This window comes from Meles meles, chromosome 5, assembly GCF_922984935.1.
Source record: "Meles meles chromosome 5, mMelMel3.1 paternal haplotype, whole genome shotgun sequence".
In the NCBI taxonomy this organism is placed as follows: Eukaryota; Metazoa; Chordata; class Mammalia; order Carnivora; family Mustelidae; genus Meles; species Meles meles.
Window position 1 is genome coordinate 74,008,889 of NC_060070.1, and position 12,371 is coordinate 74,021,259.

General features: G+C 37.4%; 1 protein-coding gene across 11 annotated transcripts in view; it reads left to right on the forward strand.

Annotated features, from left to right (window-relative positions):
• Positions 1-12,371, forward strand: part of PTPRK (protein tyrosine phosphatase receptor type K) — a 567,969-nt gene that overhangs the window by 12,916 nt on the left and 542,682 nt on the right. The window lies entirely within an intron of this gene.

Here is a 12,371-nt window from a genome sequence, read left to right on the forward strand (position 1 = left end):
TTTGTTTTCCTAGGGGCTCACAGTCACCCATTTATTCTCCCTCTGGGAACTTGAGCAGGAAGGTTGTTGGAGGGCAGCCTCATCTAGGTTGTATGTAAATATACATTCACAGCGTTCTGATGCAGAGGCCCTGGTTGGTTGGCTGCAGATTCATATTTGCTGTAACGTACAGCTGTTTATGGACTGCCTCATTAGTCTCTGATCTTCTCTCTGCTGCTGCTTCAGGGAAGATCATTGTCCCAAGGAGTGGGCAGCCCCTCGGAAGCGAGGCCAGAGGCTGGTAGAGAGGGCTGGAGGCCCAGAATCAGTGGGCTGAGATAATCCCCAGACTGTCCCTGCACCTGCATCCTGGAAGAGTCAAATTAAATTCCTAGTGCTTTAGTCATTCATTTTGGAAGGGGCAACAGTATTGTCATTTAAATATACCTGTTGCTTTACCAGGAAATGGGGATTTTGAACCTCTGTATTAGAGGAGGCCCAAATGACCTGCAGTGTGTGAATGAAAGAGATAGGTAATTTTGGATATGTACATTTTTCTAAGGAAAAGTAATCCCAAATACCATAAGCCCAAGCTTCAAAAATTAGAATTTAGAAGATCTATTTTATTTTTAAGATTTTGTTTTTTTAAGTAATCTCTATACTTAACATAGGGCTCAAACCCACAACCCTGAGATCAAGAGTCACATGCTCCACTGACTGAACTAGCCCGGAGCCCCCCAGATTTAGAAAACTTATTTTAATTTAGTTGAATCAGTAACATTTTGTGCCCATTTTACATTTACACAAGGGGGAGTGGAATGCTTATCTCTACTTGCAAAATATATAGCATAATGTTTATGATCACAGACTTTGGAACCTGATTGTGCTTGAGTGTGCATTCTGGTTCCAACATTTTCTTGCTATGGGACCTAACCATGTTCCTTTAGTTTCCACACCACATCTGTGAAATGGGGTAATATAAGTCACCTACCTGTCTTGGAAGTTGGTTTTTTTTTTTTTGTTTTTTTTGGGGGGGGGGGAGAATATTGAGTTAAAGTGCTTCGGAGAGTGCCTGACACATTAATAAATCATTCACTTCAGCTTGTGTTATCATCATCCTAATGAGTGGACTAAATTAACCCATGTTTGCACGATATCCTATCCCAGGCTGTTTTCTTTAAAAATAACTGGAATATCTTTTACTTTAAAATAAAACCAGCATAGGGGTGCCTGGGTGGCTCAGTAGTTAAGCATCTGCCTTTGGCTCAGGTCATCATCCCAGGATCCTGGAATCCAGCCCCGCTTCAGGCTCCCTGCTCCGGGGAAGCCTGCTTCTCCCTCTTCCAGTCCCCCTGCTTGTGTTCCCTCTCTCGCTGTGTCTTTCTCTGTCAAATACATAAATAAAATCTTAAAAAAAAAACCAAAAAAACCCCAGCAGACAATAGACAACAGGATACCTGAAACAACTCAGTATACTCATTAACAAAGACCAAAGCAAGCATTAGAAAGAATATCATGCAATGTTTATGAAAACAAATGGCAAATTTATACTGATTCCTAAAGAACCAAAATCTTAGGATAAATGACCAATAAACTGAAACAAAAACAAAAAAACACAAATAAACAAAACCCCAAATCTATATTATGTAGAGTGAGAGTACCAGAAGCATTAACTTTTGGGTATAAATACCTCAGAAATCTTTGCAAGATGCATTTAGCATTTCTTATCCACGTTGGAGAAGGTGGGAAAATTGGTGCATTCCAGAAACAAGCATGTTTACTGCCTGGACAAATCTCAGATAAAAATTCTAACTTGGGAATACGATTAAAACCCGCATTTGAGCAGGCAGTTGAGCAGTGAAATCTCTGCCACTTAAAAGAAGTGTCCATCCCAGTGATACTATTGTCCAAGCTAGGACCAGCACTCAGATTTAGAAATGAGATAATAGGTACTAGCAGAAGATAAAGAGATGAAGAGATGCCTCTTTAGTTCCTAAAGAATGTTGTTTCTCCAAGGGTTATGGAATGAGAAAAAGGTATCTGTACTGTACCATTTGCATTTAACACTGGCTGAGTAAATGAATTACTAGTATTTAGAACGTCTATGTCCCTGTGAATTCTAACGTTTTTGTTTTCTTTGCGAAGGTTGCTCTTGATACTTAATCTTCTCAGCTCAGGTAGTTTCAGATCCATTTAAACCCCAAGACTTTTTCAAGCCACTGTCAACAGGGAAAAGCCATTTTAGAATCCTGGCATATGGCTGGAGGATCTGCCTAAACTTTTGACAATTGTTAGCTCTGTTACAGAGTTGCTCTGTGGCCAGTCATTGTAGAGGAAATCCTCTCTAAACTGCAACAAGGATTTTATGTTCCACTCAAGCTTTAGATTTCTTATATTCTCACTTCCTTACTGTACCTCTTCTAGCTTTAATTGAAATAAACCTCCCTTTTCCTTGAGTTATACTGATGAAAATGTTTGCTCTCCAGAAATAATTAAAAATTCCTGTCAACTTTTTATCAGAGAAGCTCTTTGCTCTGCAGGTTTGAATCTTGCTGACATAAATACTTCTATAATATTCAATTTACCATAATAATGTTATTTTGTATCCTGACTGGATGTTCCTACTAACATAGGTCTTTGTGATTATGGTGGCAGGTGTTTTTATAAGCTCCTCTCCATTTAAAAAATTACTTAAGATGTCATTTTGATGCAACATTTGACCAAGTTCATAGTCTAATAGAAAGGAGCATAAAAAAGCAACAAAACAAACTCTTGTAGCATTTGTAAACTTAAATATGGAACCATTCAAAAAGGGGCTGTATAGTGGACTGCCTGTTTTGTGCTCTGGAATCATGACCCAGCTGTTTTTTGGAAAGCAGATTCGTTCTAATATATGTCACAACATGTACCTAAAGGGTATTGAATTGGAAAAAGATTAAGAATGGCAGATCTATGTGTGGAATGGAAACAGTATATAGCAGATAGGACTTAAATATAATGTATATAGGACCTGGAGTGCCTGGCTGGCTGGTAGAGCATGCAATTCTTGATCTCAGGGTCCTGAGTTCAAGTTCCATGCTGGGAGTAGAGCCTCTTGGAAAACAAAAAACAAAAACAAATATATGTAAAATATAGGAACTGTAAATTCTAACCAGTGTGGTTTAGACTGGCCTTCTTGTCTTTTGGCATGAGGAAGTTGGAGAAGCTCATAACTAGGGAATGTTAGAGCAGATATATCAGAAGGACCCAGGTGCTTTGACTTCTTGCTTAGATTTTGCAAAGTAAGTTTCTGGCTCATTCTTATCAGGAAGACAGATCCCAGGTGAGGACTGAGAATTTTTTTGAGGGCTGTTGTTCACTTCTTTAGCTTAGGTACAGGAATCTATAGGGAAAGGCTCTGGATTTCCCACAGTTACCTTGGCGATCACTTAACATACCGTTTAAGATCTTTCCAGGTCTCACAGCAATTTGCTCACAGTTTGTGGAGTCAGGATACCCCTAGAAAGAGGCACTTCATCCACCCCCATCACTCATTCATAATTATACCACAACTTCCCCAGTTGCAGCACATTTTTGAAGAGCATGGGGCACTTCTCTGGCTAAGTCTATGGAGTATGTGACTCTCGATCTTGGGGTCATGAGTTTTAGCCCCATGTTGGCTATAGAGATTACTTGAAAAAAGTAAAAATAAAAACAGTAGTTTTCAGAGTGCCTGGCTGGCTCAATCAGAAAAATGTGCAACTCTGGATCTTGGGGTTGTGAGTTTGAGCCCCGCGTTGGGTGTAGAGATTATATAAATAAAATATGTGTAAATACATAGTACATACAAAATACATACATAAATAAAATTTAAATAAATAAATAAACAAACCAAAAAAAGCATGTAATTTTAGTATCTCATGTTGTTGCAGCACTTGGGTGACTCAGTCGGTTAAGCATCCAGCTCTGGATTTTTGGCCCAGGTCATGATCTCAGGGTCATGAGATTGAGCCCTGAGTGGGGCTCAGTGCTGGCTGGGCATGTAGCCTGCTCAAGAGTTTCTCTTTCTCCCTTCCCCTTTGTGCCCCCCCCCTCCCCCCACTCGCTGTGCCCTCTTTCTATAAAAAAACAGAATATCTCATGTTGCTTCAAATACGGTCAAATAAAGAGTAGGAGAGAACGGAAGTCAGGGTGTCCTACCAGCAGTTACTTATTCAGGTACCATGCCGTGAAGGCAGTTAAGAGAATTCTTTTGAGGTGGAGACTTATTATTGTTAACACTCCCATTAATTGTTGGAATTAGAGCTACATCAAGCATTGCTTTTTTTTTTTAAGTTTTTTTTTTTATAGAGTCACATGCTCTTCCAGCTGAGCCAGCCAGCAATGTTTTTTTGTGAACAATAAGAAAAATGATATTATTTATTGGGTGCATTATGGCAGTGGACTTGAACACTGTATGACAGCTTCTTGAATATAACATCCTTATGAGCTTGTGATACCAGTCTAAATTATTAGCATATTCTTTTTGGCAGTGCCTTGTTTGGGACAGATGACATTGATTTGTGCATTCGTATGATTGATTAGGATCCCTGTTAGAGAGACTGGTGAGCTAGTGGCTTCTTCATTCAATAGGATGTATATGGCAGAGCTTGTCTCATTTCACGTTAATTAAGTTTACCAAATATTGAATTATTGTCCATTTTTGTGCCAGGCAGTGTGTTTAGCAAAGGGGGCCAAAAAATGAAAAAGTTGACCAAGTCCCTGCACTCAAGGACCTCACAGACTATTTGGAGGATCTGGAAATAAATAAGTTATAATTCAGAGTGGGAAGTACAATGAGAAAGTACCATCTGGATATGGGGAAAGGATAGTCACTCACTGCTGATCAGTTAGGCTCTTCTGGATCAGAAGGTAATCAATGGCAAATGCTCAAGAACAATGGCCATATTGTGCTCATGGAAAACTGGGGAAATAATGGTGATGATGGTAAATGCTTAAAGTGGGATTAAAAAAAAAAGACTCACATTCAGGTTTTAGCATTTGCCAATTTCCATGGCTGTAAATGCTACCACTATAGCTGATATCAAATTACCAATGTGAGTGACATCAACAAACACAGAGTTGGGAAGAGATGAGTAGTAGCACACCTTTATACAGTGTTTGCACAATACAAATACAGGAGAAGTAAATAACTTCAAGAACATAAAGATAATATCATAATAGTAAAATGTAGTAAAATATTTGGGAAATTATGTATTTTGAGTTAATACAGCTGTTTTAAGTATAATTTATTCAACTGTAAGTTGAGATAATTTAATTTTTGAAAATGGCTGTTGAATAACAACTGGATGACAAAATTGCTGGAAATTTTAACAGTTGATGGTAAGGAGCTGGTATGGGCTGGCTCTAGCACCCACTCATTGCATTATAATCTTGAATATGGGTCAGTTCGGTACAGTGAGTGTGAATCCTCTTTAACTATGAGGCTTTTCAATAACAGTCTCTCAGTAAAGCAGAATTTAGTGTGAGAAAGACTAGTTCACATTGAAACACATTGGAGAGGATTTAGTTTCTAACAAGGCCTAGGTTCATAGAGAGGAAATGCTGAGGTCAGAAGGCTTTGGAAGCCATCTGCTATGGCATCTACTCTCAGCAAAAGTCCTAGGAAGACTTTTGTCTGTTGAATTGAAGTTTTCTCACTTCACAGGATGAATATCTTTGGTCATGAGTGTTGGTGTGAGTAGTCACTCTCCTTAAGGACTGTTAACATAGAGCCCTGCTAAGTATACTTAAGTTTTTAAATGCTTTTGAATTATGTACATTTTCATGCTAAGCACCATCTTTTCCAGAATATTACACAGTAGGTGGTGGGTTTCCAACCAACCAATAGAGCTTTAAAATTATTATGTAATTCTTATAATAACATATCACTGTGGCAGACAAAAGCACCCAACATTTAAGTTACTCAGAAATATTTGAAGAATAAACATGCCAGTGAAAGTGAATCCCAGTGTGCTTTACATTGTTGCTTTGATGGGCTTTTTTTGATGTATATGAAATTTATAGCTACAAAACCTATATTTTTTTATATAAGGCATATATTTCTTAAATGTATTTGAGTTCTTTTTTTTTTTTTTTTAAGATTTTATTTATTTATTTGACAGAGAGATCACAAGTAGGCAGAGAAGCAAGCAGAGAGAGAGGGGGAAACAGGCTTCTCACCGAGCAGAGAGATGCCGGGCTCGATCCCAGGACCCTGGGATCATGACCTGAGCCGAAGGCAGAGGCTTAACCCACTGAGCCTTCCAGGCGCCCCTGTATTTGAGTTCTTGATTTAATGATCTTTTGTTGTTATTTCTCACTGAATTATCAGTTGTTTCCACAGTTACTTCTGAAACAACTTTGCTGATCTAAAATTCTTTTTCATCTTTTAATCTCTCCCAGTGTCACATACAAGTGGAATGTTGTTTTAACACATGCTCTTAAATTTATTTCCATAAGACAAAAGAGTATTTCATGTTCTAAAAAATGTCATATAAGTTAATCCTTTGGTGCTAAATGAAAATTCTTGTGTCCTGTATGCTTTTGTTAAGCTCTTCCCATAAAAAAGTTGGTGTCTAAAAATTAGATATTCATACGTAGGGAGTATATTGTAAGCTATTTTGTGAAATTGGCAGATTGTATATGTTGTGTATGTACACATATGGTAAATGCTTAAAGTGGGATTAAAAAAATTATTATGTTTTTGGTAGGAGGGGGTGTGTGTGTGTGTTTAAGTGTGTGTGAATTAAGTTTAGTAATCTAATGACAAAGTGCTACAAGGCTCTCAAGTAACTTATTTTGGCAAAATATGTTTCTCTCTGCATGACTTTTCTCTGTATATCTTAACATAAAATCTTTCATCTCATATTTGGAAAAAAATCTTTTCTCCTTCACATAAGGACAATTTTAAGAATTTGGAAGCTGTCCAGACTATGATTTAAAACTAGATTTCATAAAAATTTTTTCTCATTCAAAACAAAATACAGATTTTAATTCCTTTTTTTTTTTTTTTAAAGATTTTATTTATTTATTTGACAGACAGAGACCACAAGTAGGCGGAGAGGCAGGCAGAGAGAGAGAGGGAAGTAGGCTCCCCACTGAGCAGAGAGCCCGATGCGGGGCTCGATCTCAGGACCCTGGGATCATGACCTGAGCCGAAGGCAGAGGCTTTAACCCACTGAGCCACCCAGGTGCCCCTAGATTTTAATTCTTAATTAGTGGTCTCTCTTCCTTGAAGAAACCAAATGGGAAAAGAGATAGAGACAAATACTATTTAGTATTATTAATAAAGCTGTAGTACTGATTTGGCTGGACGTTTTATTTTTCTGCATTTAAACATGATTATAGGAAAGAGGCATATGTTAATATAAACTCTTAGGGACTTACTTTACAATGAATTCCTACTGTATGACTGGGATCAGTAAATGTTAAATTCAGTCTCTTTTTTGCCTATAATACTGCAGCTATTAATTGATATTCAGAATGGTGACTGAATTAGCTAAGCATAATAGGAGATTTAATTATGTTAGGTATACTGTAGTATTCGTAAGTAGTATTCATAAGTCTGGAAAGCTTACCAATAGTGGCCACAGTGACTGAAGTGAAAGTACCTCCCCTACTCCCCCCGCCCCGCCCCTATTTCTGAGGTAATCGAATGATTATTACATTATCTAGAACAAACCATTTTAAGATTTTTTTTTTTTTTTATTTATTTGACAGATAGAGATTACAAGTAGGCAGAGAGGCAGGCAGAGAGAGAGAGAGAGGAGGAAGCAGGCTCCCAGCCAGGCAGAGAGCCCGATGCGGGGCTCGATCCCAGGACTCTGGGATCATGACCCGAGCTGAAGGCAGAGGCTTTAACCCGCTGAGACAACTTCTCCTTAGTATTACTTTCTGTGGCAGCACTGTTCATCAGGGCCTGATAAAGATCTGTAATTTGTTTCTCACTGTCTTAAACACCTCTTCTTCTTTTCCTTTTTTTTTTTTTTTTTAAAAGACAGGGGAGGGGAAGGAGGGGCAGAAGGAGAGGGAGAGAGAGAATCTTAAGCAGGCTCCACACCCAGCGAGGAGTCGCATGCAGGGATGGATGTGGGGCTTGATCTCACAACGCTGAGATCATGCATGACCTAAGCCAAAATCAAGAGTCCCGTGCTTAATGCCTGAGCCACTCAGGCATCCTTTGCTGGCTGTTTCTTTGTTGAAGCCTGACAATATGACAACAATGTGTGGGCATTAGGATTTTACCTGATACTGTGTCAGAACCTGGAGCCATTGGTGTCCATTTTTCTGGGCTCTTTACATGTCTTTTCTAGACTGTCTTTTCAAAGGAGAAAAAAAAAAATCTTTCTTTAATGTTTTAGGGCCTTAACCTATAGTGACATTAACTTCCAAAAATATTACTTTCAGTAGCTAAAATTTTGGTGTTTACTGGGTCTAGCACTGGGCTAAGTACTTTATAAGGATCAGTTCAATATTTTCAAACTGCATGTAACCACCCATTTTGTGGGTATGGAATTCAGTTCTGTAGGTAACAGCCAGCTTAAAAAACAAACAAACAAACGTGAAATAGAAGAGGTTATAACAACAATAGTAAAAATAGGCATGCATACCATGGAGGAAGTATTATTTCATGGAACTTTGGTTTTAATTAAATAGATTTATATATCTTTTTCTTTGTGTACTGAGTCACAGCGTGAAATGAATTTCTCACTGTGGGTCTTGCAAAAAAAGCCGGAAAGCACCACACTTTTTCATATAATGGTCACAATAATCCTATGAGGTAACCCAGGGCAAGCGGTGTGTGCAAAGTCACACAATTTATAAATTCTGTTGTGGCACTTTTGATGTACTGTAAAGAATGCAGGTTTGCCTAATTTGGTGAATGAGTGATTTAATTTACCTGGGTCTGTTTCCTTATCCTCAGTTTGGGGATGATGCAACTACCACACTCACTATTTAGAGGGTTTTAAGGATCAAATAATGTAATTTATGTGAATATGCTTTCCACCTTCAATGATCTGTACAAATGTAAGTTATTATTATAATGACTCACTCTTCGGCTCTTTAAATACTAATTGAGTCCCAGGTTTGACTAGAGATGATTGAATTAAGTATCTTTTGTTGAAGTATTTTTCAGGGGGTACCTGGCTGGCTCAGGCTGTAAAGCATGTGACCCTTAATTTTGGGGTTCAAACCCCATGCTGGATGTAGAGATTACCAAAAAAAAAAAAAAAGGTAATTTTCAAACTGAGAAGTTTACAATACAGTGTTTCAGGAGTAGAGATCACGTCTGTTGGGTACTTTTTATAGCTTTTGTTTCTTGTTTATGACAGAATGTTGTAGTGAATGAAGAAGCTATGATTTTTATTTATATTTACTTTTCCTGTTTTGGTGTTACTCTTGACAAAACAACAGAAGGAAAATGTACTTTGGACATACCTGTACAAACTCATTATTTCCATTTGTCTTCAAATAAACCTGCATCTTGATTTAAAAGAAAATACTATGTAAATAAAATTTGATTTAAAAAAAGTGATACTCAGTGAACATCTAAAAAATTCTGAATAAATCTATATCCAAGACTTAATGAAAAACAACAGCCATGGAACAAAAAACAAATACGAAACCTTCAGTTGATTGTACAACTTGCAAGTGGAGAAAGTTCAATAAATAAAAGCTAGTAAAATAGCTAGTTGTCTGTCTTCTGCCTGTCTTCTATCATTCTTTCTTTCTCTCAATCATCTTTCTATCTATGTACCCATCTACCCAAACTTCTTGTTTATTCCATATTTATTCTGCAGCCCAATCCCAGGATATAATGATACAAATATGTGTATTTTGCATTTTGTATGTCAGTATGGCATAACCTCATAATTCAGTGTACATCCTGAAGTCTTAGAGTTATGAATATTATCATAATTAGACATTTAGAGGAACAGGCAGTTATCTGGACAGAGGAGCATTGATGCCTCTGTTCTCCATCAGCCCTTTAATGTAGTCTTAGGAAAAGCAGAGAAGGATATTGGGATGCAAATTAGGTGAAGGAAGGCTCTTTGCCAAGTGTTGTTTATTGAACAGAGTAAATGTTTCCCCAGTGGGTTGGAGCTGGTTGGTTTAAGTGGGCAGGAAGAGCAAGGGTTCTTCCAAGTGCTGAGGTTTCTCAAAGAATTACCCCGAATGTAGATTCCCTGGGTCCTGGTGGGAGGAGCAGGCCTGAAGGCTCCTCCCCATCCAGTAGCCCAGGTGGAGAGGATGATCTGTTTTGGAAACTGGGACTTGTCCATAGTTTGAAAGTTAGGCTCCTTGGAATGGAAGCTAGGCTGTGATTTTTTTTTTTTTTTTTTTTAACAACTTGACAGAAAGAGAGAGTTAAGGAAATAAGATGATTACAGTTTCAGGGGATTTATTTATGGTTCCTAAGAGAACTAATTGTTTTACTTTTTCACACTTCAGGTCTGATAGGAAAGCATCCATACCTATTCATGAAAAAAATTCTCTAGGGGAGTTATGTTAGTCAACATGTTAAAAAAAACTCACTATTAGAAAAAAAATACTTCAAAGTATAAAAACATATTCTTTAAAAATGCTCTGCAATTCAGATTTTAAAACAATTCACTGAATAACCTTAGCCCACTTTCAAATAATGAGATTTTATGTGTTAGGTACATGTATAGGGGAAAACAGTTCTGGTAAGTGATAATCACATAAGCTTTAGATCCAGACTACGAGAACAGGGATCATTAAAATATGGGTGAATAAAAATTGGGAGAGAATGTGTAAGGGTGTTGGAGTAAGAAATAAAGGAGGGAAAAAAATGGGAAGAATTCAGTCAAAACAGGAATGCTGAGGTATTTAAATGCATAACTCATTTTGTTGTTTATGGGATTGTGAAATTTTACTTTTACTCAAGTATTTAGAACAATTTTATTTCTGTCTAGTTGGTTTAAAAGTAGTTTTTAGTGTACAGCCAGGGATAATTAAAATAAAGATATTTAAAATGGGGCTTATTTTTTAATGTTATTTGTTCCCTTCATTCCCTGGAATCCTAAAACTATCAAGATTAAGATTAGTGTTCTGCTACTGACTCCACTGACATGTTTATTTTGTCCCTCTGAAGTGAAAACTTAGCTGCTGGTACTATAGAACACAGCCATCTCCAATGTTGACAGTTGATATAAGGCAATTTTATAAGTGATTAATCACATGCTGTTACTGTGTATGTGGGAGGGTTATGGCATAGAATTATTTTGTTAGCTTGTTTGGCTGTTACCCTTTTTATCTTGTGAGCAACCTAATGTTTGTTACCCTTAATGTTTTACTGATTCTAAAGCCACCTTGGCCTTATTTAATTTACTGTGATGCCAAGTACTATAAACATATTTTGAGTAAAATTTTCCAAAGGAAATTATGATCTTCTTTGTTTATAATTTTATAACATAAGAATAATTCCACCAAAAGAAAAAAAAGAGAGAGTGGGAAAGAAAAAAAAAAATCTTTTTTTTTTTTTTAAATAAAGATTTTATTTATTTATTTGGGAGTGAGAGACAGAGATAGCGACAGAGATAGCAAGAGAGAGTATCAGCGGGAATAGAGGGAGAAGCTGAGCACGGAGCTCCGTGCTGAGAGGGAGCCCAATGTGGGGCTTGATCCCGAGACCCAAGGATCATGACCTGAAACTGAGGCAGACGTTTAACCAACTGAGCTGCCCAGGTGACCCCCCAGAAATAGACTCTTAACTATAGAAAACAAACCGATGGTGGGGGAATTAAAGAGTACACTTATCATGATGAAAATAAAGACCAGTTCTACAAGCCACACCTGAAAATGTTACCTGACATCACCATTAGTTCATTATCATACCTTGCATCACATTACACTTTTTATAGATCTAGAAGCAGTTAGGTTGGTTTATATAATATTTATTTGTTTATACATTAAGATACAGTGAATTTTAAAGGATAGTAATTTAAAGGGCTTTATATATTATTACTAATGGTTAAGCTGGAGGAAGTTATATTATTTCAAAGATTGCAGTCTTTCTGATCCTCTGGGACAAAAGCATTAAATCTGAACCTCTAGACCTGGTCATACATCCCAAGATCCTAAATGAAATTTAAGTTCTAGTATCTCATTCTGGCCTAACATTTTACATTAAAAAAGTCATTTATTAAATACTAACTGTGTGTGTGTGTACTTAGTGAGAAACTGTCAGAATATAAAATATATGATAAATTCCTTTAAAGATTTATTTGTTTGAGAGAGAGAGGCCAGGGGTTGAGGGGGTGGATGGGGCAGCGGGAGAGGGAGAGAGAATCTCCAGCAGACCCTCCGTTGAGTGTGGAGCTGGTCATGGGGCTCGATTTTACCACCCT